This window comes from Schistocerca piceifrons, chromosome 5 (assembly GCF_021461385.2).
Source record: "Schistocerca piceifrons isolate TAMUIC-IGC-003096 chromosome 5, iqSchPice1.1, whole genome shotgun sequence".
In the NCBI taxonomy this organism is placed as follows: Eukaryota; Metazoa; Arthropoda; class Insecta; order Orthoptera; family Acrididae; genus Schistocerca; species Schistocerca piceifrons.
Window position 1 is genome coordinate 73,449,643 of NC_060142.1, and position 13,406 is coordinate 73,463,048.

The following is a 13,406-nucleotide window of genomic DNA, read 5'->3' on the forward strand; positions in this document are numbered from 1 at the left end:
AGCAATTGCTTTGAACCTAAATGACATTTTGCACACAGCAGCACAATATTTCAACTTACTAAATACTTTACATGTCAGAATATGGTATGAATATTATATATAATGTGGCAACGCCAATCAAATTTAAAATGAATCTATGTGTGAGCATAGCAGTCTTAAGGACAACCATGTGTAAACCTATCAGATCAACAATTAATTGGTAAGGCATGTGACAGCAAAGCAATAGGACAAAATGCATGACAATTAACACACAAAACATTGACATTCTGCAGGAATTATGTGAACACGAATTTTATGAACACAAATCATTGAACATGAATCTGGTATTGTGGTAGTATTATTCTGACCATCACTCATGCACTGAGGTTAGGTTTTCCACATGTGTGTTGTGGGGATTCATTGATTCACAACATATGGTGGGAGGTAAGTGGATCAGTTCGTCGCATCACCCCCCGGTTGTCACTCACAGCGTGGGTTTGGTGCATTGGGTAGATTCCGTCAGTACAATGGACAGCTGTGGCTCACCTTCCAGTCTGCTCAAATATGATAAAGACTGGGGAGATAGGTACACTGGGTGTGGCATCACCTTGCTAATCGATGACATGGGATTCATTTCCCCATTGTGTCAGTCACATGGAAAAAAGATTGGTGGAATATACACTCTGTGGTGTTTTTAATTTTCATGGAGCACAGGTGCTGTGACTGATGCTGGTCATTTATTTGGCAACTCGACTGTAACATGAATGTGTGTTGCTAACCAGCTTGCTAGAGCTAAACAATATACAGTTGCGGAGGCGTGGACAGTCGCTTTTCGCTATCAAAGGGTTTACTTGGAAAGATTGTGCTGATCGATACACAGTGCAATGGCAGACAGTATCAGGATTTTCGTTCTGTGAGAACAGAAATATTTTAGCAGGTAATAGTTATGTAGCACACTAATATGTTGTGGTACAGACTGGCTAATGGATAAAAATCACCAACATGAGAAAAAGTTCGTTGCATTATGGTAGAGAAGACTCTTTCTGTCATGAATTCTCAAAGTTAAAGTATGTTTTGGTACAGCGCCATCATTACTAATCCTTAGTAGGGATGGAAAAAACCGACCGATTAAAACCAATATTGGTATTTTTGTTCTGGGGAACAGGTGTTTTTCGGTATTTCTTTGGTCTGACTTATAGCATGGTACTTTTTCATTTCTCTGTAATATCCGGTAAAAACGGTATATCAGTTTGCCATAGCAGCAGTGATAAAACTGTTAGTTTTTAATATTTTTGATAGAGTAATGTTTATTCATAAAATTTCGACTGCTTTGAAATGTTTTATTATTACAGAAATTGGCAAAAGCGACAAACACTGTTTTAATAACGACGCCTATAGTTAGAAACTAACAACAAAGGGATGACATAAAGATAGGTGCAGCATTTCAGAGGAAATAATGCACCTGTTGCCATGTGGCAAGGACTATTAGACGGCCAGTGTGTACGTGCGGTATGTCACCACCTGTGGAAAGGGAATCTTCACGAAGTGCTGTAGCAATGATATACATGCCCTTAATTTTGAGATTGCTTCAGGTAGAAAAATTGACGCCATCCAAATGTGACGATGCTTTCTTACTTTGGCATTTGCTGTCGCTGTGCCTGTCCGCTTCACTTTCACAATGTTTGCCGGTGACAATGCAACCAATATATGTGGCAGCCTCAACCCCAATATCGATCATGATTGGCTAGTCCTTCATCTCGATTAGAAATTTTCGACCTATGTTTGACGTATACATTTATTAGTGGCAGCAACAGCAACAAAAAAAACTGAAGATGGATTATTTCAGAAGCCTGTTATTTTGAGCGGTTTTAATACTCATGCTAAACTGGACACAAAAAGAATTGGTCTAACTGAAAACCTGTTGTTTCATGGATGACCGCCATCCCTTGTCCTGAGGGTTCCCATAGTGTACAGGAATACCTCTGACTCACCGGTGAAGGTGGTCTGCCTGCACCAGCTGGGTGACCCTGACAATAGCCGCCACCAGCTGACTGGCCGCCTGCCCCTCCTCTCCTCTACAGCATCAGCGTCCTCACCTCCCCACCTTGTGTCATTCTGCACAGTCTTCAAGACCAGACTCAGTACACTGATCCACTACAGTATCAAATATAAGCTAATAAATGTCTCTAAGAAAATGACTTCGCAAATGTGGAGTGACTGTGTTGTTGTTGTTGTTGTGGTCTTCAGTCCTCAGACTGGTTGGATGCAGCTCCCCATGCTACTCTATCCTGTGCCAGCTTCTTCATCTCCCAGTACGTACTGCAGCCTACATCCTTCTGAATCTGCTTAGTGTATTCATCTCTTGGTCTTCCTCTACGATTTTTACCCTCCACGCTACCCTCCAATACTAAATTGGTGATCCCTTGATCCCTCAGAACATGTCCTACCAACCGATCCCTTCTTCTAGTCAAGTTGTGCCACAAACTCCTCCCCAATTCTATTCAATCCCTCCTCATTAATTATGTGATCTACCCATCTAATCTTCAGCAATCTTCTGTAGCACCACATTTCGAAAGCTTCTATTCTCTTCTTGTCCGAACTATTTATCGTCCATGTTTAAGTTCCACACATGGCTACACTCTATACAAATACTCTCAGAAACGACTTCCTGACACTTAAATCTGTACTCTATGTTAACAAATTTCTCTTCTTCAGACACTCTTTCCTTGCCATTGCCAGCCTACATTTTATATCCTCTCTACTTCGACCATCATCAGTTATTTTGCTCCCCAAATAGCAAAATTCCTTTACTACTTTAAGTGTCTCATTCCCTAACCTAATTCCCTCAGCATCATCTGACTTAATCCGACTACATTCCATTACACTCGTTTTACTTTTGTTGATGTTCATCGTATGTCCTCCTTTCAAAACACTCTCCATTCCATTCAAGGAGTGACTGTAACAGCAGTAAATGAAAACATTGACCATGCCTTTACATCCGAGAGTAATGGTAAGCAATACAAAATCTAGAGAATTCCTTACAAAGTCAGAAATTACATAATTTTCACAAAAATCTTTCTTATTAGTGACTTTATAATTGAATGTCAGCTCTGCTGATGGCATCATGCTGGTTTATCATTGTTGAAATTTGGTTTTAATGGATTGTTAATCAGTATTAGTCCACATTCTACTCATGCCATTCCTTAACTGTTAATTTGCAAGCATATTAATTCTAGTTGTTCATGTAGATCAAGCAAACAGAGAATGATCAGTTAAACACACATTGTGACACAATATGCCATCCCTTAACTGTTAATTTGCAAGCATATTAATTGTAGTTGTTCATGTAGATCAAGCAAACAGAGAATGATCAGTTAAACACACATTGTAACACAATGTACCAGTTCATTAATTGAATAGTAACATTCACATATTGTGAGGATTCAGCTCGCAAAGCAATAGTTAGATGGCACATAAAATTAACTTCAAATTCCCCAAACAGCTCTGCAGTAAGGCCAGTTCTACAACTGTTCAAAGAGAGAGAAAAATCCTTACTCAAATCAAGTTATGTTAGGAGAGTAGCCTCAAGAAGAACCTGTTTCACACCACTGAATTCAGTTTGCACCTAGGCATCCCAACTCCGCAGAGCATTTTTACCCGTATGTGCGCAAAGACATGGAGTAACTAAAGTATTCAAGTTGATAAAGCGTTTACAACAATTTGGCCAAACAAGAACTGACAGATCAAACCCGCACAATTTTTCAGTTCTTATGATGCGGTCCCAACCAGTTCAACTTCAGTCAGTTTTAGCAAGGTCCCTGTCGCCACACTATAACAATAACCACTTCAAACAGAAAATTTAGACCATAAAAGCTTGGCTGGAGTAACTACACTGAATTAGTTACTTCTAAACACACATGTGTCACATGAGCGCAGTGCACCGAATCTCACACACTGAACTGTGCTATGGCGCTGCACACATGAGACAAAGACGACTATCAAAATTAAAGAGTCATTGTCAGTGGGCAGAGATTAAATTAAATGATGTAGATGGTTTAACCAGCAGTAGCTCCCATAATATAGCAGTAACGCCAAGCAATATGAAAAAAAGATATGTGCAAAATGTAGCAAACATGCCGATGCAGAAGGATATAGAACCCTGACACACTAAAATCAGTCCTCTGTATGCTACAATGCATTCTACAGTTTTCAGACACGCTGACTAATCTAACAAATCCATGTGCCCGCTACAGATATTTTCTGCTTTAAAGATATAATGAAGATAAGTTGTTACAATCTTTCTGAAATAAGGAAGAAAAATAATATTGAAACTTCTAAAGGAAGTAGCCAAACTCAGAATAAGTCCGAACGTTAATTTGTCAGACTGATGACAAGCCGCATTACGTAAAGATGACGTATATTTCGGACATGACAGATGCAACCCAAACTGCCAATAACATTATCTTATGTCAGTGGTCGATAGAACTCTAACTCTTTTCTTTGGGATATCTTACAAAGGATTATTGTAAGAACTAATAGTAGGTTCAATGACAAAAAAAAAATCATCACAACTCTCACTTTCAACTGGCTACCGACCAAATGACAATACTCATTTATTGAGAAAATTAGCTTTATTAATACCAATGCATTTTCATAGTGCGGATTATCAACGGTGGGGTGTGGGGCATACTTAATGCCCATCCTAAAACAGAATTTAAAAAATATAAAATTCGTTATTTATTTTTGTCTTACATCAACAACATAGTTTTTGAAGACATAATGATGTGTTAGTAGAGACCGCAATGTGAGAATATCTCTTAGCATACTCTTACCAACAACAATACACCTAGAGTAATGTGTAATACCAACGGGACGTCGGAGTACTTTACGTCCAAGCAAAAAAATATTTAAGAGACGCAAATTTGAATTTTACTGACAACTTACTAGTTAAAGAGATGTTGATGTGTAAGTGAAGTCCTGAACCTGGAAATACTGAATACGACACTCATCATGGAAGTAACTTCTACACTTAAGGCTTAAATTTTTGTGTTAACTTTAACTGAAGAATTAAAATAGGGGATCTGGAAGAATAATTCGTTAAAAACAGTAAGCATTTTTTCCAAATTTTAAAATTTAGTGTGAATGACTAGATAACAATATTTCCAAATGGTGAGCATGAAGTGCCCCCGCCCCTATCTATCCTTGGTATTGCGAGTGTTAAGACAATGATTTGAGATCTTTTCGCTAAATGCACATTCGACTAATACCAGCTTTATTGCAGAACCATTATTCGTTAGCATAACTTTACCGCAATTGTAGTCTGTCAGTCAGCCGCTGTGGCCGAGCGGTTATAGGTACTTCAGTCCGGAGCTGCGCTGCTGCTGCGGTCGCAGTTTCGAATCCTGCCTCGGGCATGGATGCGTGTGATGTCCTTAGGTTAGTTAGGTACAAGTAGTTCTAAGTCTAGGGGACTGACAGCCTCAGATGTTATGTCCCATAGTGCTTAGAGGTATTTGAACCATTTTGAAACAGCAAAGTGTTGATACACGCTGAAAGAAGGCCACAGCTCAGACGTGCAAGTGAGCTGTCATTTGTATTAATGACGTCACGTTGGCACCAAAGAGTCACCACAGTTCTGCCCCGTACCACCGTGGACGCAGCACACGATGTTTAGGGTGACACACCCCCTCTTACCCAAATTTCACCCCGTCTATTGATGCGTCTGCGATAGACGTCAGAACCGCGACTCCCAGGGCTGCAATCACACGGTTTCCTAATGGGTGGCAGGGAAAATATATTTCAGACGTCCCTACGCTGAGAATCGACACAAAATGGTTCAGGGTGTGTCATAACGGCGTCGATGAAACCACCCCTTCGTTCTGTGCCTTGTCAGGGTGATTTGATGTGATAGTGGGAAACATTACTATCCTCTCACTGCCGTTATTGACGGATCATTTTGGAAACTGCTTCGGAAAAGAAATACCCTGTTAGATGGCTATTAGGTCTCGGTGGATCTGTTAGACCATAGGCAAAGGAGACAACCCACCTTTTGGTCCAGATGGACTGGCCACTAAGGTAAATGGGTTTCCGAACACCACTGGCTGTGTGATTATAGAGTGTTTGCTCCTAACAATCACTCAAAGCTCTTTTATTTAGTTGAGGACGAGCGTATTACCTTAGGCCCAGATAATGCTTTCGCAGTAGTCTATCACACTCAACAGCACACACGGCGCAGAATACCACGAAACAGGGATTAGCACTAGCTCAAGACACAGTGACAGAATATTCCTGCAGTGGGCTATCTATATATATATCACGATTCAGGATATAGGTTATTTATGCTTTTTTAAGCTCTGTCCCAAGAGTACATTTTACAGAATAGAACAGTGTAGTCCTACGAGCCAGTATCTGCTGTGTATTCACAGAAAAAAATCCATATGTAGTTTATTTATCATCTCTCTGAACTTAATGATTATTACAAATTTAGTATAAAAAAATTTTACGACTCATCAGCGGTCTTTCTTTTATGAACCATTCCAATATGCACTTCACTTCAAGTGTCCTGTTCTTTCCACTCGGAAGTAAAAAAAAATTAAATAGAGAATTACTATTTCTCAGTTAATACCTGAGTCTAATCGCTCGAGAATACTTCAACAGCCACTTTTAATAGTTACAAATTATTTTAGATAATAGCGTTTTATGCCGATAGCAATGCAGTGTCCACAGGTGATGAAACAAAAGTACATGTATTTTATACGCTCATAAAGGGGCAATAGGGTCTCTCTATCAGTGGATGTCGTACATTACAGAAACATAAATATATTTTCATCCACCAATGTGTTAACGTAACTTTCCGCTTAATTATTTACGTAGTTTATTTCGATAGATAATCAGATCTTTCGTGAACACACCACAGTAGTGTTTGCTACAGCTCGAATTTTATTAATAATTAAATGAAACAACTGCTTTCGCTGCCTTATGAGTCGTACCTAGAAATAATTACCTTGAAGTTGTAGGTTATCCTTCCTCTCACAAGAATATCTTAAATTTTTTTCTGTGTTTAACTTCAATTTATTTCTTTGAATGAAACAAATACGCCATCTTAGAGCAGTGGTGTTCCTTGTATCCAACACAGTTTTAACAATACCAGCGACAATCTCAGTGATTACTGCCACGGTCGTTCTCCTCACACATATAACTAAAAATGTATCTTTCCTGTTGTTCCATTCTTTCAAAAATATTAATACTGTTTTCTTGTGGTTATTACTTCAGATTATGTGTGATACCTAAAGCAACTACTTTCATTATTGATAGTATTTCTGTCGTTGTGGCTCAACGATATAATAATCTTTTAAAACTCTATTCCGAACGACAGTACCATATAACTTAACTATCACCTTGCTGACGTTTATGAGCATAATTAGTCGCAGGTGAAGGTTATTAGCCTGATTTCGAGAAAAATAAAGAAAAAACTCTATTTTGTGTTGTTTTAGAAAGAACCTTAGCTATATTTGGTAATAACTCTTTCTTCCTTAGCTACATAGTAACATTTCACAATACTACTACATTGCCATATTGTGACGTTCCAGTCTTTAAAGCGTTCATTTTAGGGTTAAGGTGTGAGTAGGTAGGGATCCAAATTTCTAGTTTAGAACACGATTTTGTTTTATTTTCAATAAATAGCTATTGCTTTACTAATCTAAAGCGAGGAAACTGCGTGTTGCTTAACGAAGGATTGTGACGAGTGATCTCTTACTTCTCCATACAGAATCCCATTTAAAAAAATATTATACCTCTTAGTCGAGATGTCATCAATCACTGTTCTTTTCTCTTCTAAGACGGAACAGCGCTGACCCCTTCCCCCTCCAAGTAAAAAAAACCTTCAATTAATTCTCTGCAGCATTTCGATAGCTTCCACATAAAAAACTTCCAACAATTCCATCCATAAAACAGTCGTGAATCACCTTTTGTGTCTCCACCAGACCAGTCATCTAATATGCCTACAATCTTGAGTTTAGTAACGAATTAGTAATCAACCAATTTCTCTCAACAGTAAACCAGTGAACGGATAAACGGACAACATGCCCTCATACAGTTGTTTAAGCTTGGGAACGAAGGACAAATTCTCCACTACGTTATCTCTGCAGCATACACTGCGTTTCGTGAAACGCTAACATCGGTCAAGAACCGCAATGTTTACCAATATTATCATCCGAAATATTTCATCAATAACCACATACACAGAACCTTCACCAATGTCGTTCTAAACCTCTAAGTACTAATTCACAGCACCAGAGGCCAGCTACCAAACGCTTTTGTAAGTCTATCTCTGGCGCTACAATTATTCTCTTTGGTACCATTTTAATGACTCTTCTTTAGTCTACAGACCACAAATACCTGTAGCTATACATCCACCTGGCCTTTCCTTGAGCTCTAATTTCCGCCTCGGGATCTCGGATGTGAAGGTTGCCCTTATTACGATCTAAACCGACGTAGAACCATTTACTGGGCCAAAGGAACACCACTACATTCGTACAATAATATAAAATTTGCATTTGCTCGGCTGTGGGGTTGAGCGGGGATTCGTAGCAACTACAGCTCCCGATATGAAGAAATTCCCTGCCGCCCGAGCAAAAACTGCCCTGCCAAATGTGTAGTAAAGCCCGTCCAAACTCCCAGTCCTCTAGTTACAATCATTTTACAACATATCGAACAATACGTTGTACTCTACGATAACCACTAGTTTACATCTCCCACAAACTTCACATTTTCTTAATACTTTTGATAATCCTGAGGCCGTCTGCCTTCTGAATGAATTTTTTTGTATTTTTCTTCTTTTCTTTCTTTAGTTTTAGTTCATTCCCACTTCTTAATATACATATACAGGTTACATGTTCTTATCATATCGTAATAATCTTACCGCTGTTACAATTATGTTCTTCGCTACTTCATTTAGCAATATAAATTCAGTTCTGTTGATAACCTTTCTACTTCACCCACATTCATAGGTTCATTCTTACCACAACGCAGGGTACAAGTCCTTCTCTACACCGTCTTTCCCACAAAATTATGTTTACCATTACTTTTAGCAACATTAGCCACCAAGTACTTCTTAATATGGTGAACATTACGTTTCCCTACTTCCTTATCATTATCAACGTCTTTCAGCACTACTGCCATAGCATGAGGAATACTTTTAACAATAAATGGTCATTCAAACAGGTAGAAACACTTTTTCATATTATTATTTAATTTCTTACTAACATAATGTCCTCTTCATAGCGCTAAATCTCCTATTCTGTAAGAGTTTACTTTCCCTTCTCTTCCAAATCTTCTTTGTCTGGTTTCAGCACTCTTCTTTAAATTGGTATCTACACGCTTAATTACTTCATATCTAAAGCTAGGTATTACAGGTGGATATTTAATCTTGTCAAAAAGACGATACATTTGTATCTTGCCTCCTGTTATCTCTCTAGGCGACACTTCAATATTAGCGGGAGAGTTATCTTTCAGTACCCTCTCAATTTCTCGAATAAATTTAGGCCAAGTCAAATGCCTAACCGCAGAACAAGTATGTTCAGGCCTCCCAATCAAGCGGATAATGCTCGCTCAAGGATTCGATTAGGGTGACGTTTGGCTATTAACAACTCTTGTACTTTGTTCTGTTTCAAGAACTCTTGAAATTCGTAAGACACAAATTGCCCTTCATTGTCTAACAAGAGTCGCGATGGTGTCCCTACGATAGGGAAATACGACTCTCCAGGATATGCATAACCGTATTACTGGTCGCCACCTTCACTTGACACAATTTCACAAATTTGGACTAAACCTCCAATACATGCACAGCAAAAATCTCTCTACCAACCTCTCTTGACAATAGTCCTAGAATATCAACTGCTGAAATATCTCACACAAACCCTTCGGTACTACTGCAACATGCTGCACTCTTATCTTTCTGATTCTTAATCTTCGTTTATTGGCACACCTCACAAATTCTCTATTCCTTCCTAGCTATCCTACGCTTACTCTTTGCACGCAAAATAATAGTTATGTAAGTGTTCCATACACCTGTTTATACCAAAATACCCATAAACTCTGTTACAAATTAAGTTGGTACTGCGACTCTTCCTCTAAAAGGTCGTTGTAAGTTGCTAATGAATAAAACGTCATTACAGTAAATCCACTTCCCTTTCACTGGTTTCCCTACTTGACACCCTTCCTTGATTTTTGTAAGATATTTATCCTTGTTTTGTTCTCTACTAAGAGTTTTTAGTAATGTCTCTAACTCTTTCTCATATTCCAAATGACGAACTTTGGAAACTGAACTCCTTCCCCAGTTCACAACTCCATTCGCTTTCCATTCCACAGACAGGCGAGATAGTGCATCTGACGCACAATTGTCCTTTCCTATAATACATTGTGTTTCTAAATCATACTCCTGATGAAAAAGAAACCATCGCATCAAACAATTGCGCAAAAGCTTCCTCGTCCTTAAAAATATCAATGGACTTAGTACAGTATGAAATCCAATCTTTCTCCCATTGGAGATACACATAAATTTTTTTATAGCCCTTGCCACTGCTAAAGTATCCTTTTCAGTAACTGAGTAATTCCACTCCCAGCTGGTTAACATACAACTGGCAAATGCTAACGTCACTGTTCTTCCGTCATTTACCGTTTCCTTGACCACCTGACTAGCCAATCCAAATCTTCAAACGTCAGCAACCACACAAAATTCTTTGGTCATACCAGGATGCCCTAACAATATAGGATCACTAAGTTCTCGTACCAAAGCATCAGACTCTTGTTGACAACTCTCATCCCCTCTCCAAGATGTAGTCATTTATGACAACATATTAAGATGCACACAGTTCATTATATTACGAGGAATATTCCTTCTGTAAAACCTAGAAAAGCCCTCAGCTGTTACCAACTTCTAAGGAAAGGACAACATTTAATTGCCAACAATTTCCTTGGGTTAGGTAATGTTGACTCCTGACTTACAATGTTTCCCAAAAATTCCCTAAGATCTTCAACTTTTAAATAACATGTCTATGTGTTTCTTCCATGTTCTAGACACTACTAATACATCATCAACATACACAAATACTTTACTTAATAATTAATCTCCTAAGGAAATATCTAATAACTGAATAAATTTCTGTTTACAGAGGGTGCTAACTTCATTATTATTTGTCTGCTAACAGTGTAACAGATGTATTCACCTTTTCTGACATGCATGAGCAGTAAGGATAAGTATTATAGCTGTCTATGTACATACTGCAATTATGACACATTATTAGTCTGTAGCAGTGGATGACTGTGAGCTTTTGCAGATAGATGTTGTTTAGGGTGATGGTGAACGTTTATTTTACAGGCCACTGCTACTGCCACAATGTGCAGTCTGAGCCGTCCCTGAGATCCGCGCTCACGTACATAGTACCAAACGTGGCAGCAGGTAAGGTGCAAGAGAGGCAAGGCGCAGGCGAAACAGCCCGACAGCAGCCGCCGCAGCGGCACCGGGATGTGGTTGAGGCAGAGGGAGGCAAAGAGGAGCAGGAGGTGAGGCGGCTGCTGGCCTGCTGCCTCTGCATTAGGCTGCCACGAGGCCGCAGGTCCAGGAGGACCAGCAGGTGAGTCCGGCCTGTTGTGCCGTGTGTTCAGAATTCTTCAGCGTGGAACTTACCATGTGGCGCAGCCGAATTCGTGAATGTGCCGTAATTACTGCCCCACACAGTGACCAATAGGGTTGGAGGGAGTGGGGGAGGGGTGTTTGGGCTTATCCAGATTTATTGTCTGAAGCTGTGTGCTGGGACTTTAGTATCACTTCTCATGTTTCAAAATTCTGATTGTACGGAAATTGCTCACTCAAGTTCAAAGAATGCCTATGAAGAAGGTCCAAATTCCAAATTATAACAGTAACTCAAGTATCAACGAGTTTTGGTTATTTACGTGAGATAATCATGAATGTGTTTTAATCAAAATAAACATAACTACTTAACAGTTTTGCATGGCAGCTACATGCGTAATTTCTTGTATGTATAATTTGTCCAAAAATTATTTTAAGTTGATGAATAAATAAAATTAAAAATATTTAATTAATTTCAGAGTTTATCCTGAAGAAGCGCTGACACCTGGCAGTCAGGCTACGCAGCAGAGCCCTGTCGTCAAAATCCTGGTATGTATTGAGAGAAACATGGACAAAACTTACGAAATCTTTGTAAAGACATATAAGATGCTACTACTTGTCCAATAGCCGTTTCATTAATTACATTAGTAGTTAACTGAGTAATGATAGAGAATACTTGGCATCATTTCACCTCAAGGAAAATTGTGATATACAGTTAATTGTACTCATTACAACAGAAGTCTAGCGAAGCTTAATTTAAATAACACTAGCAGTAAATAGTAACTCAGTCTGTGTGTGCAGTGTAATCTATGAGTCACGATGCAACCTTGGCTCTACCTGTAAAAGAATTAATACTCTACGAATAAGCAAATGGTACAAAGTGAAAATTGGAAATTATCATATTTTTATACTTGTCATTCGCTACCACAGATAGTAGTGTGGATAGTTTGAGGTAGGATCGTCAGCCCAGGTCTTGTCCGTCAAGTGGAAGCTGTATTGATAGTAATCAGATGGTACCCCATCTGGAAATATTTAAAGAAGATTTCCAGATTGGTATACGTCTTTAAATTAAGGTCAGCTGTAACACTCGTCAGGAAAATGACCGTATCTGTCCTGTTACACATGCTTAGGCATATGCCCTTCATAATTCCTGCTGGGGCATGTTCCAATCTAATCAAAATTAAAATGATTACAATTTCCCGGTTCTGTCCACTGTTTTCGGATATTTCTCTTGGTTGTGAACTGTTGCAGTCACTTCTCCATTATCCGAAATCAAGAAACCCCTGGCTACATTTAACCCTCTGGGTATTGCATAGGTCAAATTGTACCTGTGTTAGCTGTTGGCTGGTAACATCCAAATTGATATGTTCTCATATGTTAATCAGAAATGCTACATTTTTAGAACACAAGAACTTGCGTTAGACGTTGGGATTTCCTACAGATAACGACGGACTGGGATGTGCGTTCTTCGTTCACGCCATCATTTACAACAATGATCTAACGCTCAGTATAGAGAGACATTTCTATTTAAACGGACCTAGCAGTGTCTTCATCTGTTGCAGGACGGAAGTGTAGACGAGATGAATAACAGAAGATCGGAAAATGGGATTTCCTTTTGGAATAAAAATACTGACAACTCTTTGTTTTGATAGGTATATGTTTCATTGACGGGGAAGTAATCCTGAATTAATCTAACTGTGTTTTCCAGTTGCAGGAAACCTACTCGAAGGAGAACCCAGAGCTGGTGTCTGCGTGGGTGCTGAAGCATTTCGGAAGCGCCCAGGACCTCTGCAGATGG